At 42.2% G+C, this 18,061-nt stretch overlaps 1 long non-coding RNA gene across 1 annotated transcript in view; it reads left to right on the top strand.

The window, feature by feature from the left end:
- The first annotated feature begins 3,134 nt into the window (after positions 1-3,134).
- Positions 3,135-18,061, top strand: part of LOC149212433 (uncharacterized) — an 80,983-nt gene continuing 66,056 nt past the window's right edge. The window contains exon 1 of the long non-coding RNA XR_016250769.1: positions 3,135-3,476. This is a non-coding gene — a long non-coding RNA (uncharacterized LOC149212433). The remainder of the gene's footprint in view (positions 3,477-18,061) is intronic.

Below are 18,061 nucleotides of genomic sequence, written 5' to 3'. Positions count from 1 at the left end.
AGGGTGAATAATCAAACTTTTGGATTAATACAAATAATTAATTATGCATGAAGTGCCAAGTTTCACCTAGTAAGCCCCCTATAAAAGAAGGGGCAAGCCATGGAATAGGGGACTTTTGGTTACCCTATTGTTGGATGGATGAGATTATGTCATGGTGAGTGGCTACGAGCTATAGTTGAGTTTAGTGAGGTAGATGTCTTTAGAGCGGGGGCTTTTAAGCCAATGAGTGCTCACCTCTATTAGCTACCACATTTTCTCCATTGTACAACCTCATTGCATCTTAGGGGGTTGCAAGGAAGAAGAGTAACCAAGGAGTAGGTTGGGAGGTCAACCAGCGGGTCACAAAATTAAGTTAGGGCACATCGACGTTCACACTTGGAGGCGAGCGACAACAAGGGAGAGTAAGTAGCGGCAAGGCCAAAATCAAATCTCCTCTCCGGGTGAACAATATCTGTGGTATTTATGATGTTTTGTTATATGATTTTGTTGTGCCTATGGTTAATAGAATATAAAACCGATGATATGTGGAATGTATTGTAATTCATGGATGTTTGATGTAAATTCCTTAATATCTTTGAGTTTCTAATGTTTATCTACTTATGGTTGTATTCCAAAAAAAAAATGTATAGAGATGGTCTCTATAATCAAAATCCACGTCTAGTCACGCCCTATACAATAGGTGAGTACAATGAAACTCCTTCGAGGCTAGCTATACCCATAACCTAACAATGATCTTTATTCTCAATATCTATTAGCCATTTTACTATCCTAAAGGACACAAGGTCTTTGGAGGTGTAAGTTCTCCAAAAAACTTGTAGATATAGACAAAATTTACACTGCATAGCAGACCCATTGTTAAGGAATAATTGTGAGGGAAGGAATACCATTTCTCATTAGGACTCTTGTGTCCAAGTTTACAACTCTAATGGTGAGATAATTTGCAACAAAATTACTTATTCTCATAATGTAAGCTTCTGTGCGTTAAAAATAGCAATAAGAAATTCAATTTATTTTGTCCTTGAATTAAGTTGTGAATTAAATTGAAATTCTATTCTCATAGCAACTTGTAATAGTTAATTAAGTTAAATTGACTTAATTGACTTAGGAAATTCAAGTTGGAAGGCTATCTAGAGTCATGTAGAGTGATCCCTAAATTTTATGGGCCCAAGTTGAGTTCTTTTAAGTTGTAATTAGATAACTCAGTCTAACTGAGTTATAATCAGTTAAACAAGTTCTAACTATTGGAGTAACTAGTAGGAGCTCTAGTAGTGGGGAAGGGCACCAATGCATTCTCAATGCCACACCAATTAACTGAAGATTCACTCATAAATAACTCATGCATGTAAGTTCAGAGGAAGACCTAGTTGAGATTAGAGTTCAGGGACAATGTACTATCAATTGTATAATTTTCCGAGTTGTACAGATGGTGCATGCAATCAGTTGAGGGCCTATGGATAGAATGCGCAGTTATGGAGAGTGGATTTTCCAATTAAATATGGGCTAATTTTCTCTGGAATTGCGTAAGGAAGTAGGGGCCTGGCAGGCAACAAAATTGGCCAAGTGTTGGCTTGAGCTGGCTTGTGAGGCAGAGAGAGAGATTGTATTAGTGCAAGAATCGTTCGGGTTGAACAAACATTGTATTTTCTTCTCAGATCTTCTGGTTAATGCAATATAGATAGTTGGGGTTTTTAGCAGTTGCTTTCCCAAGAGAAATATTGGGTTATGTGCGATTGATATTCTTCCTTTACTGCTTATTGTTTTCATCGATCAAATTTGGTTTCTTCTAAAGACTAGAGTATATTCTTGTCTTGTGTTTTAGCATATCACATAAGCTATTGAATCTACAATAAAAATCTACACTGTATTTCATGATTTATACCAAATATTTTTTCAGACGAAATCACATATCCACTTTTAAGTTGACGCGTTTCAAACCACTTACTATGGTTCATCATCAAAACATAAAGGGATAGTTGAACTAAATAACTAATAAATAGTAGAGATGCAATGACTCAATCCCAATGGTAAAAAAATTAAAAACTATTATTTACATAGCTGGAGAAACGTCAGATCAACTATCTTCTTTGAAACCCTTAATCATGTTCGTTCAAACTAATGAACTTTGTTGGAAACTTCCCTTCTGTGTAGGTACAAAATCTCAGAATGTAGGGTTTTGTGATTCATGATTTATTCCAAATTTTTTATGGATGAAATCACATATCGATTTTTAAGTCGACGCGTTTTGAACCACTTATTGTGGTTCATCATCAGAACACAAATGGATAATAGTTTTTAATAATTTAATAAGATAATAATTTTCAATTTTTTCACTGTTGGGATTAAGCCATTGCATCTCTACTATTTATAGTTCTCTAGTTCCACTATCCATTTATGTCCTAATGATGAACTATAGTAAGTAGTTCGAAACACGTTCGGAAAATATTTGGTATAAAATTGCTTATTCTCAACATATGAAAGAAGCTAATAACAGAGAAGGCTAATATTAGATTTTGCAATAAAATTGCTTATTCTCAACACATGAAAGAAGCTAATAGTAGAGAAGGCTAATTTCATATTCTTGATTCGATCAATAATGCTTCACAACTTGCAATCTTTAGACAAAGATCCATGAACAAGGTGATGGATAACTAAGTGAGAATCTTCCAATACCACCAAATCTTCGATATTTGCTTCTTCCGCCAAAATAAACCTTTGAAATAATCTACCGCATTATTTACATAATTCCCTGACCCCAACTATACTCAATTTCAAATTTTTTTAATCAAAATTAAGAATAACCCCTATGGCTCCTATCACTCCATTAAATTTTCAAAAACTAAACTAATTTTATTTAAAAGAGTATTAAAAAATACTAAAAGTACAACCATAAAGAATGATGGGATTCTTTAAAAACTATTTTAATTGACTAACATTAAATTAAAACATTAAATATATAATATAAATTAATCACGTAATGATATACTCGATGTAAATTTCCCGCCTTGTAAATGTAATAATTAACTTTAAAAATTGCATCATTAAATTCCGCCAAAGGTAAATCGGGAAAAAGGCATATGGTTGCCTTTTATCACACGCCTTTAATGGTAGCCGCACCCTCGTGGACTGGGCATTGACTGGCCGCCTGTGACGGACAGTGACACCTCAACGTACATATACGCCCGACGGTGACGCCTCAACGTACATATAAGCCCGTATGGTAGAAGCATCGTATGTATCGATCCCATATACGTATATACGTCCACTTTTACGTAGATCCAGATATTTCTAGCTCTTTCCTCGATCACTTTCAGCTTTTTTGTACTTCATCGAGTGGTCTACGGACAAATTTCCGGCGATCTCTGATACTCCGATTCTTGGTGTATGCACTCCAGATCCTTAGCTACGTCACAATTGGCACCGTTTTCGACGGGAATTAGCGATATTTTCCTTTATGCGACAGCAATCTCGTGAAGAAGGTACTCTGCATTGTTTTCCGAGATTTAAGTACTTCGCTTTTTTCGTTCTGTAATGTAAACTGATCCAATTTGCTCCACTGCAATTCCTTTAGCGCGTAGGCTAAACAGGCGACATTTTCGCCTGAAATAGTTGTTTTTTTTGGCAAATATTGGGTTAAATTAGGTTGGAATTTCTTAAAAGTAAGTTACAGTGGTTAAGTTGTGAATTTTGGGGGTGTTCCATAGGTTTTTGATAATTCTAAATATATTTCTAGTTTTAAAATCGTAATTAAAACACTAAATATTTAAGATTTTGTAATAAAAAAATTGCTGGATTCTGACCCAAAAAAATTCCGGACAAAATCGTGGGCTCGGTAGACAACACCATTCGTTTACGGACGGAAATCTCCAATATACACGGGATGATGTCCAGAGAAAGCGCTGAATTTATAATTTCAATGTTAACGAAGGGTTTCGAGGAGATTTACTTTTGCCGTGTCCAACTCAATCAATACAAAGTGAACTCGAGTCCTCCGCATGGCGAAAAATAATAGAACTCAAATCGAAACCGGAGGATTAGTTTTTTCTTGTGAATAGGGGTAGTGCAGGTTCTGTAAATTTTCTTGACGGAATTTGAGCAACTTTTGGCAATGTTAGGGAAGGTAGTGATTTGCTAAATTTGAATAGTATATTGATTACTGAAGATCTCTAACAGGTTTCTGTCTGAAGCGGTGGAGAAATAAGCCTTTGCTTGGTCTAAATCATCTATCAGTTCGTAGTGGTCTTGAATCGTACTGCGAGCTTGTCCAAAAAGTAGTTTATTTTGACGGAATAGTCGTTGTCTCATTTGTTTTGTGCGAGGGCTCAAACTCCATTGACACAGATCAGTGTAACAGTCAATGCGAGACTTGTGTTACCAGACTTTACGGAGTCTGAGTCAGCTCCGGAGTTTGATTTTGTTCTTTGAGGAAACCAAGTCAAGGCAGCTTATGTGTGTCGTACTCAGCGTTGAAGCATAACCCCGAGTCAGCTCAAGAGTCAAATGTAAGTTAGATGGTGGGCAACCAAGAAAAGCTCACCAATCAGAAACATCTGGACAATAAGGAAACCTCTAAAACTAAAAAAGAAGGAAACAAAACTAGTAAAGATGGAAACATCTCTATAGTTGTTTTATTTAATAATGTAATTGATTTTTATCTCATATATTTTGTAATTAAAAACGCATAAGGAGAATGTTTGCGTTGTTTATAAAATGCTCATCTCTCCCTCATAATAAGATGATGGTATTGTTTTCAGGAACATTTGTGTTATTCTCTCATTTTCTGAATCTTTTTAGATCTACATCAATTGGTATCAGAGCATAAGATCTTGGAAGCCATCTACTTGTTCAAAGATTTTTTTTGGGGATTTGTGGCTTAACAATTCAACACCCTTCTTAGTGTGCCCTCTTTGCTTCAGATTCCCATCATAGATTGTCGCTTGAGGTACCTTTCAATCCCTTTAGTGGATAAAAATCATGCCGCCCCGTTGAGAACCCTCAACCGAGGACTCACAAGTCCATGATTTAGCCATGGCTATTCAAGAGCTAATTATGTTGCAACAACAGAGACAGTGGGACACACGCTTTCAATTGCCCGAATTTTTAGGCCAAATGAATGGAGAGGCCGTCGATTTTTAGCTTCGTAGTCTCTATCTTTTTCAAAACATGTCCCACGATGGAAGAGGACATTAAGCTTCAAATCGCCAGTCTACAGTTGGAGGGCCTGGCGCAAACATGGTGGGATACTCAACTCGAGAATATATCCTTGGTTGTTGAACTCAGAGACCAAGCCGAGACCAAATCCACACATCTCACATCTTGGATGACTTTTGCCAAGCCTTAAGGGCACGTTTTTACCCCCCGTGATATTTCCATAATCTCCTTGCCAAATGGTTGCAACTCTGACAACTACCGAATCAATCAATGCAAGCATACATTGATGTCTTCTACAAATTACACATTCAACTCCATATCTCTGATCCAGAAGAGGTATTAATTATTAAATTTAATTCTAGTCTACTAATGTTTTTTCGTCGAGAAGTTGAGTTGTGTTGGGGTGTTTTCTTATCGAGAGTGTACGAAAAGAAACCACTTTAGACTGTGGATGACAAACAACCTAAACAGTAAAAATGGATGTCAAACAGTGTGGATTTGCAGCAAATGATAGAAACAAAACCTGCCAAAGCCCTGATTTATGCAACAAAAATAGTTAAACAACAAAATGGAATAAGAAAATAAGCGCAAGTAACTCCAATAATCCAATGGAAACCAGATATATAAAGAATATATTTTATTAGATGACACCTGTGAAAGGAACAAATAATGTTACCAGTGCCCTTTATGGGATGGGTTCTTGGCTATTTTCAATGCCTTTAGCTTTTTGTAGAGTCTCTCTCCTTTATAATGTGTAAAACCCAACATACAAAATGTTTGAGTTCAATGAGAACTCAAATGGAAAAGAAAATGGTGAGCAACAATGATAATAATTAGAGCGGCAACAATGCATGCAACAATGAATATGATCAAAAGTGAAGAATGGATGTAAAACCTTTCAATTTATAACAAAATATTAGGTTATTCTCGAATAATGGAAAATAATAAAATATTATTAACCAAATTCTAAAATTAACTATTTGGAACATTTTATTATATTTGGTTGGAGGCAAAAAGTATTTAAATTGTTTTATTTAGAAATAATAAATAAATAAATGATTTATTTATCATCTCAAGGAATATGGTTGGTTAAGGAATAATAAACAAATAATGATTTATTTAAGTATTCCTAGGGGATTTAGTCAAACTTGAAAAAAAATAATAGCTAATTAGTAATTAATTAATTATTCCTAGAGAAAAATAAGATAATTAATGATTTATCTATTTATTTCTCATAACTGGGTCAAATATGACAAGGAATATTAGTTAAACAATGGTTTAATTAATTATTCCTAGAAGATAATTAAATAAATAGTGATTTATTTAATTATTCTTCATGGGTTTAACCAGAAATAACTTAACAAATGTGGTTTATTAAGTAATTTCTTATAGTGAAAGCAATTTTACTATGGTGTACTTCGATCCATTTAGTAAATTATGGCTGGATGATACATTAGGAGCAAAACGTATGACCGAAGTACATTGTAAGGGCACAATCACTAGAGATCGAAGGGGAGTCAGAGAGAGAGAGAGAGAGAGAGAGAGAGAGAGACCAATGGCGCTGAATCGAAAGAGGATAGTGACGGAGGGGGCAAGACCAACTAACTGATGAAAGTCTCCTTTTCTGAGTTGGCCTTCAAAATCCTCCAGAAGATATGCCCCCTTGCCTAAGTCCTTACGAATGATATAAGGTCCTAGTGATAACGATTCGAAAGCATCTGGGGCAGGGATGGGATGTCTAAACCACTCGACATCACCATGGATGAAGTCTACAACATAGTGGTCGTGACACTGCTCCGACAGGAAGTATGCACGATGGTGCATATCATCCCAAGGGTAATCAGGGGTAGACATAGTTTCCATGATGTCCTCATCAGAATGGAAGATGAGCAGACAGGAAGAAGATTGACTACATGATGTGGTAGCGGTACTTGGTGCATCATACACATCATCTAAAATGGGAGACGACAAGCTAGTAGATGGAAAATATACCAATGTTGAGACTTGGGTTTCCGACGAAGGAGGTTCGATAGAAGCACGCGCAAAAACCTTAGAAAGGTTTTCATGCGAGGAAGTCAAGGATGATGATAGGTAAAGGATATGGACCGTGGAGTTCGTCATCTCGACATCGGGGGGAGGGATCACGATGGTGGGACCAGAGTCCCCTTGTTCTGGTGTACTAGTGGTACTAGAATCCACAAGTAGAGGAGTAGATGATCCACTACGGGTGGCCTCGAATTCACGAGCACATGGAGGCAATCCCAAAATTTGTTGAGACGAGGGAAACAATGGGAATAGTGACCATAATGATTGCACAAGGCACAAGGGTGATTTGTGCGCAACGTTTTAAGTCTCTTGGCTGAATCCGGTAAGGTAACTTGGACCTCAGGGATATTAGACTTAGGAAATGTTTCATGAACCAAAGGTTTGAGACGAGGAAGTTCAGGACAATTATTGGTGGCATGCCCAACAACATTACACAAAGCGCACAGAGGTGTCGACTTTGGAGCCTTGGGAGCGGGAGGTGCTTGGGGAGCCTTGTCCTTAGGTTCCTTCTTGGCTTTGCTCCCCTGTTCGGATGCTTTCGCAACATGAGTGGGTTCCTATTGAGGTTGCAGTGGAACTGGAGCAGCCACTGTAATATCTCTAATTAGCCATGGCTAATTGGAATATTCGATTTTGCTCAATTTTGCTTTATATAGTTATTTATAAATAAAAAGGTGAGGAAAGGGGGACATAACTCATTTTTAGAATAAAGTCACTCCTTAGTAGCACAACGTTGTGACTTAAAGGGGAGCCAAGGGGGCCAAAGGACCACACAGAGATGGGGCCCACGCAGACACTTGGAGGGACTGTGCAAATGGAAAGGAACACGTGGCAAGAGAGGGACTACGTTGGAGGAGGTGACCCTTGGGATTGAGAGAGCCCAACGTTATAAAGGAGAGAGGAGTCTCATTTTGGCATTCGATTATGTGCATTTGAGCTAGTCACTTCGACTTGGAACACGCTGGCTGTTTAGCCTGTCTGCAGCACTGTTTAGTGCATTGAGTGTCTCCGTTCGGAGATCTCACCTTTAGCCCCGGGGGACTTCGAGTGCCTACTCGGGCAAGGTAGTTTTCAGTAGTCTTTTGCAGTAGGATTGATCTTTGGCGTTGTGGAAGAGCTGAGCATTTGAGGACTGCGCAGTCTTGAGAGAGAGGGACGCAGTTCTTTTGGTGGGAGTTCCGGATTGGGGGATTTGAGTTGGGAGATTGAGCAAGGGATCAACTCTTGCATATTGGAGGATTTTGGCAGAGTTTCGGGCTGAGTTTTGGAGGATTCTATTCAGTGGCAGCACAGAGCCTTGAGGGACAGCGTAGATCCCCAAGGGGTGATTTTCGGGGGTCGGCTATTTTAGAAAAGCTTTCTGGGTTTTTCTGGGTTTCTTGAGTAGAGTTTGATTCCAGAGTTTCAACATTTTCTGAGGAGGGGAACAACCCCAAATCCTCATTTGATTTCCAGCAATAGAAACAACATGGCAGTTCTCCAACCGTTTGGACGCAATTCAGAGAGAGGCCATTCCTTTATTGTTCTGAGTGTATTTCTTCACTTGCCTTGTGCAAGTCGAGGTGCCATCTTTCTGATCACCTCCTGTACTCATTCCATTACTCAGTATAATAAAATGGCTTAGCATTTCTCTCTGCATTTCTTGAGTATCTGCTTATATTTCATGTTTACATTATTATATGTTGCACCACTGTTATTTTTATCACGTTGAGCTTCCCAGTTACTATATCATTTGTACGTATTTAGTTGGAGTTCAATTGGGTTTGAGGGTTATCCCGGAAAAGGGATATTACAGTGGTATCAGAGCATAGATCTGGTTGAGCCTGTGGAGCTAGCAATCTATGACACTGGGAGAAAAGCCCTACATCTATTACAGAGGTAGGAGATACAGAGACACTGGGCGTAGGTTGGAGAACACCTACGGAGAGGGAGACTGTGTTCCGGTGGTGGACGCAGAACAGGAGGAGCTTGTGGTGGGTGCAGAACAGAAGGAGCCTGTGGTGGACGCAGAGCAGGAGGATCCAATGGCAGATGAGGACGAAAGAGATTTGCGGACATGCTCCTCAAATCAGTGCAGGATTTGTCGAGGCAGATCGAGGTGATGGGGCAGAAATTCACGGCAGTAGAGGCTAGACAGCGTGAGAACCCACGAGTTTTCCAGGTTGGTGAGGGATCGGGTACATCCCACCATTTTCCAGAGCAGGGTGCCACTCAGCGTGACACTACTCAGCAGATGGCCTCACATGCCCCTACATGCTCTCCCATGCCCACTTTCTTAGGAGTAGACATGGGGGTTAGAGCCCAGCAGGAGGCAGAGCCCGGTCACATGGGTGATTATTTTGCAGAATACCAGGCCTATGGGCAGGAGTTCAGGGACGCTCTCTCATTTAGCGACTTTGTTCAGCTCCAACGGGATAGTAGACCCCGCGACCATCATAGAGGACACCGGCATTATCACGATGGAGACACCCACTGCACAGCTAGTAGATTCCACTTGCCTACGTTTGATGGTTCATCAAACAGTTCGGCAAGGTCTTGGGTGGAGAAGTTGGACATCTATTTCCAGCTTAACCAGATGTCGGAGGCAGAGGCCATCAAGGTGGCGACATTACATTTGGATGGTGAGGCCCAGGATTGGTGGTTCCATGGGATGGTTACACTCGGACATTCCACAGTGATGACGTATGCCGAGTTCACCAGGAGATTGATGGAGAGGTTTGATCGGAGGGATCCGGAACAACACTTTGTTGAGCTGACAAGGCTCAAATAGACCAGGAGCCTAGAGACCTACATTACAGACTTCTTGAGGGTTTCAGTGATGGTGCCAGATCTATCCACGGCACGGAGGATCTACATGTTTGTTGAGGGTTTAGCAGAGCCACTTTGGGGTCTAGTCAGATCCACTAGACCAGCCACACTCTAGGATGTTATTAGTAGGACTCGGGACTTACAGGATGCCTTACCCAGGACCCGGACACCTTACCCCAGAGACAGGCTTTCCAGCCTAAGGGGAAGGATGTGAGGATTCTGCCTCCGAAGGGGAATCCAGGACGAGCACAAATTGATGATGACACCGGGAGGGAGTTGAAGAAGAAGCGGTTGTGCTTTACCTGTCAGGAGCCGTGGGCACCGGGACATAGATGTGCTGCTAGCAAAGCACATTTTATTGAGGTCTTCTCCGAGAGCAGCGGGGAAGAGGATGAGGAGGATGATGTGGAGGCAGGAGATAGTCATGCCGTGCAGGGTCCCTTGCCGCCTCCACCAGCAGCAGCAGGTGGTGCAGCTTTTGCACCTACCGGAGGAGCCCTTGCAACATTGCGAGGAGTTCCCAAGTATTTGACGCTGCGCGTACGGGGGACAGTACATGGCCAACAAGTATCAGTTTTGGTCGACAGTGGGGCAACCCACAACTTCATCGATGCACAAATGGTTGAGCGGAGAGGTATACCGACAGAGAGCTTCGATGGATTTTCAGTTTTGGTCCTAGGAGATCAGACCATGGTGTGTGCTCGTTATGTTCCAGAGTTATCAGTGACGATGGGCACTTACACACTGACTGACCACTTTTTCGTGGTCAACATTCCGGACACCAACGTAGTACTGGGTGTTCAGTGGCTTATCACTCTAGGGAAGGTCACTACAGATTGGAAGGCCCTAGAGATGGAGTGGGATGATGAGAAGACAGGGAGGCATAAGAAGATACAAGGTTAGCACACATATCCGCCTCAGACTAGTTTAGCTCATTAGATGGAGGCAGTCTTCCGGAAGGGAGACATAGAGTGGGCAATGGAGCTGCGTGCATCAGAGGCAGGGACTACAGGGCAGACAGTGCACCCAGAGATACAGTCCATCCTTGACCGGTATGCCATAGTGTTTGGGGAGATTCCGCCGGGACAGCCACCGGACCGGGGGTTTGAGCACACCATTGAGCTTGAGCAGGGCATATAGGCAGTGATTACTACCCCCTATAGGCATCCCAAGGCCTATCGGGATGAGATTGAGCGGGCCATTCAGGAGTTGCTGGCTCTTGGGCACATTCGGCCGAGCACGAGTCCTTTTGCTTCTTCCGTGGTGTTGGTGAAGAAGAAGGATGGCACATTGAGGATGTGCATTGACTATAGGGCCCTGAACAAGAAGACACTGAAGAACAGGTACCCCATACCCAAGATCGATGAGTTGATGGATGAGTTGAGAGGAGCACGGTTCTTCTCAAAGATTGATTTGAGATCTGGGTACCATCAGATTCGCGTGAGGGAACAGGACATTCCCAAGACCGCTTTCAGGTGTCACTATGGGCACTTTGAGTTTTTGGTGATGCCCTTCGTGCTAACCAACGCCCCATGTACATTCCAGTCTTGCATGAATCACATCTTCTGCAGTCACTTAAGGAAGTTTGTGTTGGTGTTCTTTGATGATATCCTCATTTACAACAGGACTTGGGAGGAGCATCTCCAACACATTGAGACAGTATTGCGCATCTTGGAGGAGCAGCAGTTCTATGCCAAGCTCTCCAAATGTGAGTTTGGGTTGACGGAGATGTCATATTTGGGACACATCATAGGGGTGGACGGAGTGAGGGTCCACGAGGAGAAGATCAGGGCCACCATCAGAGATTGGTCGGAGCCGAGGAACGTGACAGAACTCCGAGGGTTCATTGGCATTTGTACTTACTACCGGAAGTTCGTCAAGAGTTTCTCACAGCTTGCGGCACCCCTGATAGATCTGACAAGGAAGGGGGCATTCAGTTGGTTGAATACAGCGCAACGAGCCTTTGATAGGCTCAAGGAGGTTATGAGCAGCTGCCCAGTGCTTGCATTGCCGGATTTTTCGCAGCCATTTGTTTTGGAGTGTGATGCGTCGGGAGAGGGGATCGACGCAGTATTGATGCAGGGAGGTCACCCTATAGCCTTTGAGAGTCGGAAACTCCTCCCGCACGAGAGGTTGTATTCTATATACGACAAGGAGACGTTGGCCATCATGCATGCATTGGCCAAGTTCCGGGAGTATTTAGTGGGTAACAGGTTCAGGGTGAGCACTGATCACAACAGCCTCAGGTTCTTTTTGGAGCAGAAACAGCTACAGGAGAGGCAACAGAAGTGGATCAGTAAGATCCAAGCATATGACTTTGACATTTAGTATGTCAAGGGTAAGAACAACGTGGTAGCAGATGCTCTTTCACGTAGACCAACCACGTTGTCTCTTATGAGCTTGGACGTAGACTGGAGGGCTCGACTTTTAGTAGAGTACTTCAAGAACAGATTTGCATGTGAGGTTTTAGATGGGCAGGTGGCAAATGATAGGTACAGGGTGGTCGATGAGATCATCTACCATAGGAATCGGATCTTCTTGACTGAGGGATCTCAGCTCAAGAAGAAGATACTTCAGGCATCACATGATTTTGGCCGGTTATCAGGGGTTTACCAAAACCTACAAGGCCATTAGAGTGAGGTTCTCATGGAAGGGCCTCAAGGAGGACGTACTCCAGCATGTTCGGGAGTGCGATGTTTGCCAGAGGAACAAGGGGGAGATGAGCCATCCCGTAGGATTATTGCAGCTTCTTCCCATCCCGGAGGGGAAATGGGAGTGTATCTCGATGGACTTCATCACAGGGTTGCCCATGGTACAGGGCAAGGATTGCATCTTTGTCGTTGTTGACCGACTGACAAAGTACGCACATTTTTTCGCCATATCCGCACACTACACAGCAGCGCAGGTGGCCAAGCTATTCTTCAGAGAGGTCTTCAGTCTACATGGTCTTCCTAAGACCATCACCAGTGACAGGGACTGTTACACAGTAATTTGTCACCATTGGTCACCGTCCCTGTTACCCCTGTTTCCGTACATTGGAGGATGCATTCCGGGACCTGTGAGCAGTGACATAACCTAAAAACACTTGCATTATGTTCCCCTGAGTATGTGCTTCATGTTCCCTAAAGACACCTTCTGCAAATTATCCCTGAAAAGTGCCTTTTTTCCATTGGCGCGGGTCCACAGTGTCTTACCCGCGCCAGTCACTGAGATCCTCAAAAGGGGGTGCGACCATTGGCACTCTGTCTTAGAACAACACCCGCGCCAACCAAGTTTGGTAATGATTTTTGACAAACGCGCACCCATATGTTTTTTCCCTTCAGAACACGAAGTCTTTTGAGGATAAAATCCATCTGATAGAGGTCGAGAGTCATCATCTATCCTTGACATCTATCCACCGCGGCTTTTCGGAGATAATGCCAATCCACAATGGGTGTCCTGGTGCATTGTATCTTCCTCCCCTCTCCATCTATAAAAGTCTGTCCTCATGCATTAGACAAGCTAGTTTTTGAGTAATGCTAGTTGTGATTATGCTTGTCTTGAGTGATAGTAAGAGTCTTGAAGCATAGGGAGGTTATGCTGCCGGAAGTCTGAGAGAGAGAAGGTCTATTGCAAGACATACATAGCTGCTCGCCCAGCCAGAGGATAGGTTCAACGTCAGAACCTTGGTTGTATCTTTCTCTGCTTATTATTCATTAATAAACAACTACTGTTATGGTCCCAATCTCATTGTTCATCATGATGATGTTTGGTTTATTTCCTTTCTGACTGAAATATAGTTGTATGTTAGTGGATTTTATGCTTGTTCTCGTTTTGTTCTTTGCATGTGCAGGTATCCATACGCGTGGATCGCAAGGATTGTGACCTGCCGGAGCAAGGGAACAGGAATATCAACTCTTCTTCGACATTAGCGTTGGACTCCAGGTTGGTTCTCGTAATCCATTTTTAATATGCAACTAGGAACTTGCGTAGTAGCGTGATTTGATTGTTGCTAGTCCCATTTTGGGCTAGTGGGATCGCCTCTGTCCGCAGAGGGGATTTACCTCTCCAACATTTTGGCGACTCCACTGGGGAGGAGCTATTTGTTGTTTGATTCATAAACCTTGGACGGAGTCTGAAGCACGGCCAGGCAACCTTTGAAACGCTATTGCTTTGCATTAGCGGAGTAGATCAACGCCACTTCAGTCGATCTCCGGTTTGGTTTATGAACCGAACGGCTTGGAGTTTTGTCTTGCATGTTAGTTTTCTCTTGCCTATTTGTATAAATGAGCTTTCTGGGTCAGCTTTGAAGCTGTTTCTTGCTGTTAGACCTATCTGAGTACTGTTGACCAGACCCTGGGCTGTTGTATTTATTTTTTGGGCCAGCAAACGCGGTTGGCGCGTTTTTTCCTCTGACAGTCACGCCAGTTGGCGCAGGTTGCACAACAACAACTCGCGCCAATTCTTTGATAGCGCAAGTTGCAGGCTGACAGTCGCGCCAGCCCTGTGAATTTTGCCAGTGTGTTTGTTGGAAGCTCTTTAAACCTAGATTTTTGTCTTTGTATATCTTTTGCGGCTTCTGGAAGTGTGTTGGACCTCTGTTTGACTGGTTGTTACCTTTGTCCTTCAGTTGTTTGCTTATTTCTATCGATTTTGTATCCCAGCCCTAGAGCATCTAGTGGCTTTGCATGTCGAGCCTTCTGTGGGAAGTTTTGCTTTTTGATTATCCAGTCAACTTTTTGGTTGTTTTCCGCACCGGTCTAGTAGTTGTTAAAGCTTGTTATTCCGTGCTTCTGGGCAATTCACTTCTAGCTTGTTTGGATTTTGCTTGACTTCATTTGAACTTAGATCACATGGTTCATTGAAGGTCTGTGCGCTTTTCGTTGTTTTGACAGTTCATCTTGGTGTTTCAGATTTGGTTCTCTTTGCATGGAGTGAATTTTGTTTGTTTATGCCTGTTAATATCTCTTGAAATTCGTTTAAATGCTGTAGGAATTTACAGGGTAAGTTCCTCAGAAAGAACACCAAAAGGACACCGCTCACAACCAGATCACAGATCAATACGCCAGTATTTTTGACGTGGTTAAAACCCTCAAAGAGGGAAATAGTCCACGGCATGTCCCAACGTGGGTACTACAGGCAATTTATTAATCAAAGAATGAAAATTTACATAAGCTTCTCTCATGCACGGATTACCCGAACAATGACCCTCCATGCGCTTTAAATAGAACTCATGGACCAATCGGGTGTCAAGCCACGGATCAAGTGTCAGTAATACCGAGGTGAGAGTGAACCGTCGGACCACTACATATCGTGACCGTCGGATTGTAAGTTACAAAATGTACAACGGTAAAGAAAGACACTTTACCTAACTCTATACCTAACTCTATACTAGACCAAGTTGAACTTAACTATATCCTATGTGTCAGAATATCCTAACATCCCCCCTTAAGAACAACTTGGGATAGGATTGAAGGATTTACAAATATGACACAATAGGAGAAGGAAGGAGGCACTAGAGCCTATCCCCCCTTAGTGACAACTTCCTGAACTCCAAGCATATATCGAAGTTTAGTGAACTTCGCCTCTGTGAGAGCCTTTGTGAAGATGTCTGCAACCTGATCATCTGTTGAACAATATTGCACTTCAAGAACATGGTCATGAATGAGCTTTCTGATGAAGTGCATGTGTAGTTCAATGTGTTTGCTGCGCTGATGCTGGACTGGATCTTTGCATAGCTGAATGGCACTTTGATTATCACACCAAAGTGTGGTTGGATGCTGCTGCTCAAAGCCAAACTCTGATAGGATCTGACGAAGCCACAAGGCTTCCTTACTAGCTTCCACGACACCACGATACTCTGCTTCTGCTGACGAAAGAGAAATGGCAGCCTGTTTCTTACAAGCCCATGTAATAGGTCCTGAACCAAGAGTGAAGACATAACCGGCAGTAGACTTCCGATCATCAGGGTCACCAGCCCAATCAGAATCAGTGAAACCAACTAACAGAGGAGCTGCTTTGGCACTGTAATGAATCCCAAACTGTACTGTACCTCGAACATAACGAAGTATTCTTTTCGCTGCTTTCCAATGACTTTCACGGGGGTTTTGCATAAAACGAGCAACAAGGCCAACAACAAAGGAAAGATCAGGACGAGTATGGGTTAAATACAAGAGTTTTCCTACAAGTTGACGGTATAAGGTAGCATCAACTTCAGGAGAAGTACAAGAGACTGAAAGTTTGACTCCAGACTGAAAGGGAGAAGGGGCTGGCTTACAGTGTTCCATGTGAAAATGACGAAGAATATCACAAGCATACTTGGACTGGGAAAGGAAAATACCCTCCTTGGATTGCAAGACTTGAAGACCGAGAAAATAGTGTAAGTGTCCTAAGTCTGTCATTTCAAATTTCTTTTTAAGGCTGGACTTCACATGGTTTATAAGGTTGGGATCACTACCAGTAAGAATAAGATCATCAACATAAAGAACAAGGATGATAAGAGAGTTGCCCACTTTCTTGGTGTAGACAGTATTGTCAGAATGACACCTAGAAAAGCCAGATTCTAAAAGAAAGCTATCCATTTTGGCATACCAAGCCCGAGGAGCTTGCTTGAGGCCATAAAGGGATTTCTTAAGTCGACAAACAAGGCTGGAGTCTGTTTGTATGAAGCCAATGGGTTGTTCCATATAGATTTCTTCCTGCAAGTCCCCATGCAAGAAGGCAGATTTAACATCCATCTGATGGACTTCCCATTTTAAAGAGGCAGCAAGGGAAAGAACAAGGCGGATAGAGTTCATTTTGGCAACAGGGGAGAAGGTTTCAGTGTAGTCAATGCCTTCAACCTGTGAAAAGCCCTTAGCAACGAGACGAGCTTTATGTTTATCAACTTTCCCATCTGGTCCATACTTGGTTCTGTAAACCCATTTACATCTAACAAGTTTGCGTCCCTTTGGTAGAGGAACAAGATCCCATGTATCATTTGTCATCAATGAATGATATTCTTCATTCATAGCTGCTTCCCAATGTGGATGGCCTGAAGCTTCTGCAAAAGTGTCAGGATCATGATTTACTGGAGCTTGAGCCAGTAAAGAAGAGGCTCTTTCAAACTGAGAACGTGTACGTCGCTGATCTGTAGGATCACCGGCAAGATCACCTGCTGCATCCCGAGTAGCACGGACCCATCTTGGAAGTTGAGGATCCTGAGAAGGTGGGGGAGGATTATCATCCTCGCTTTCATCATCTGAAGAAGAAATGTTTTCAAAAGTAGAAGAGATAGGAAGAGGTGGCACATCCGCCGGACTAGGCTCGCAGGCCGATTTATTTTCATCAAATTTTACATCTCTTCTAATGATAACATTTTTGGACTTAAATGGAATAAGTCTATAACCTTTTACATCTTCAGAATATCCAACAAAAGTACATTTCTCACTCTTAGGTTCTAAAGCTTTATGCTTTTCATCTGGAATATGGGCCCATGCTTCACTTCCAAACACACGAAAGTGACTTACATCTGGTTTAATGGAACTCCAAGCTTCTTCTGGAGTGATATTCTCTAGAACCTTAGTAGGAGTGCGATTGATTATATAATTTGCACAATTAATTGCTTCGGCCCAAAAACTAAGACTGAGTCCTTTAGATTGCAGCATACAATTAGCCATTTCCTTTAAGGTGCGATTTTTCCTTTCAGCTACACCATTTTGTTGTGGAGTGTATGGAACAGTATGTTGCATTTGAATTCCATTTTCGGTGCAAAAGTTGATGAATGTGTTTTTAACATATTCTCCACCATTATCAGTTCTTAGCTTAAGAATTTGATGTCCAGATTGTTTTTCAACAAAGGCTTTGAAGGCCAAAAATGTGTTAAATACTTCGCTCTTGAGTTTTAAGAAGTATACCCAAGTGCGTCTGGAGAAATCATCAATGAAAGTTAAGAAGTACTTGCAGCCAGAGAATGAAGCAACAGGAAGAGGACCACATAAATCACTGTGCACAAGCTGTAAAGGGGCTGAGGCGTGCCAAGAGGCACGTTTGTCAAAACTGTCCCGATGATGTTTTCCGAGTACACATCCGGAACAAACAC

Source organism: Pinus tabuliformis, chromosome 1_1 (genome assembly GCF_031772625.1).
Source record: "Pinus tabuliformis cultivar Carrire ecotype Pingquan chromosome 1_1, CPIR1, whole genome shotgun sequence".
Classification (NCBI taxonomy): domain Eukaryota; kingdom Viridiplantae; phylum Streptophyta; class Pinopsida; order Pinales; family Pinaceae; genus Pinus; species Pinus tabuliformis.
This window is presented reverse-complemented; position numbering and strand designations above follow the sequence as displayed.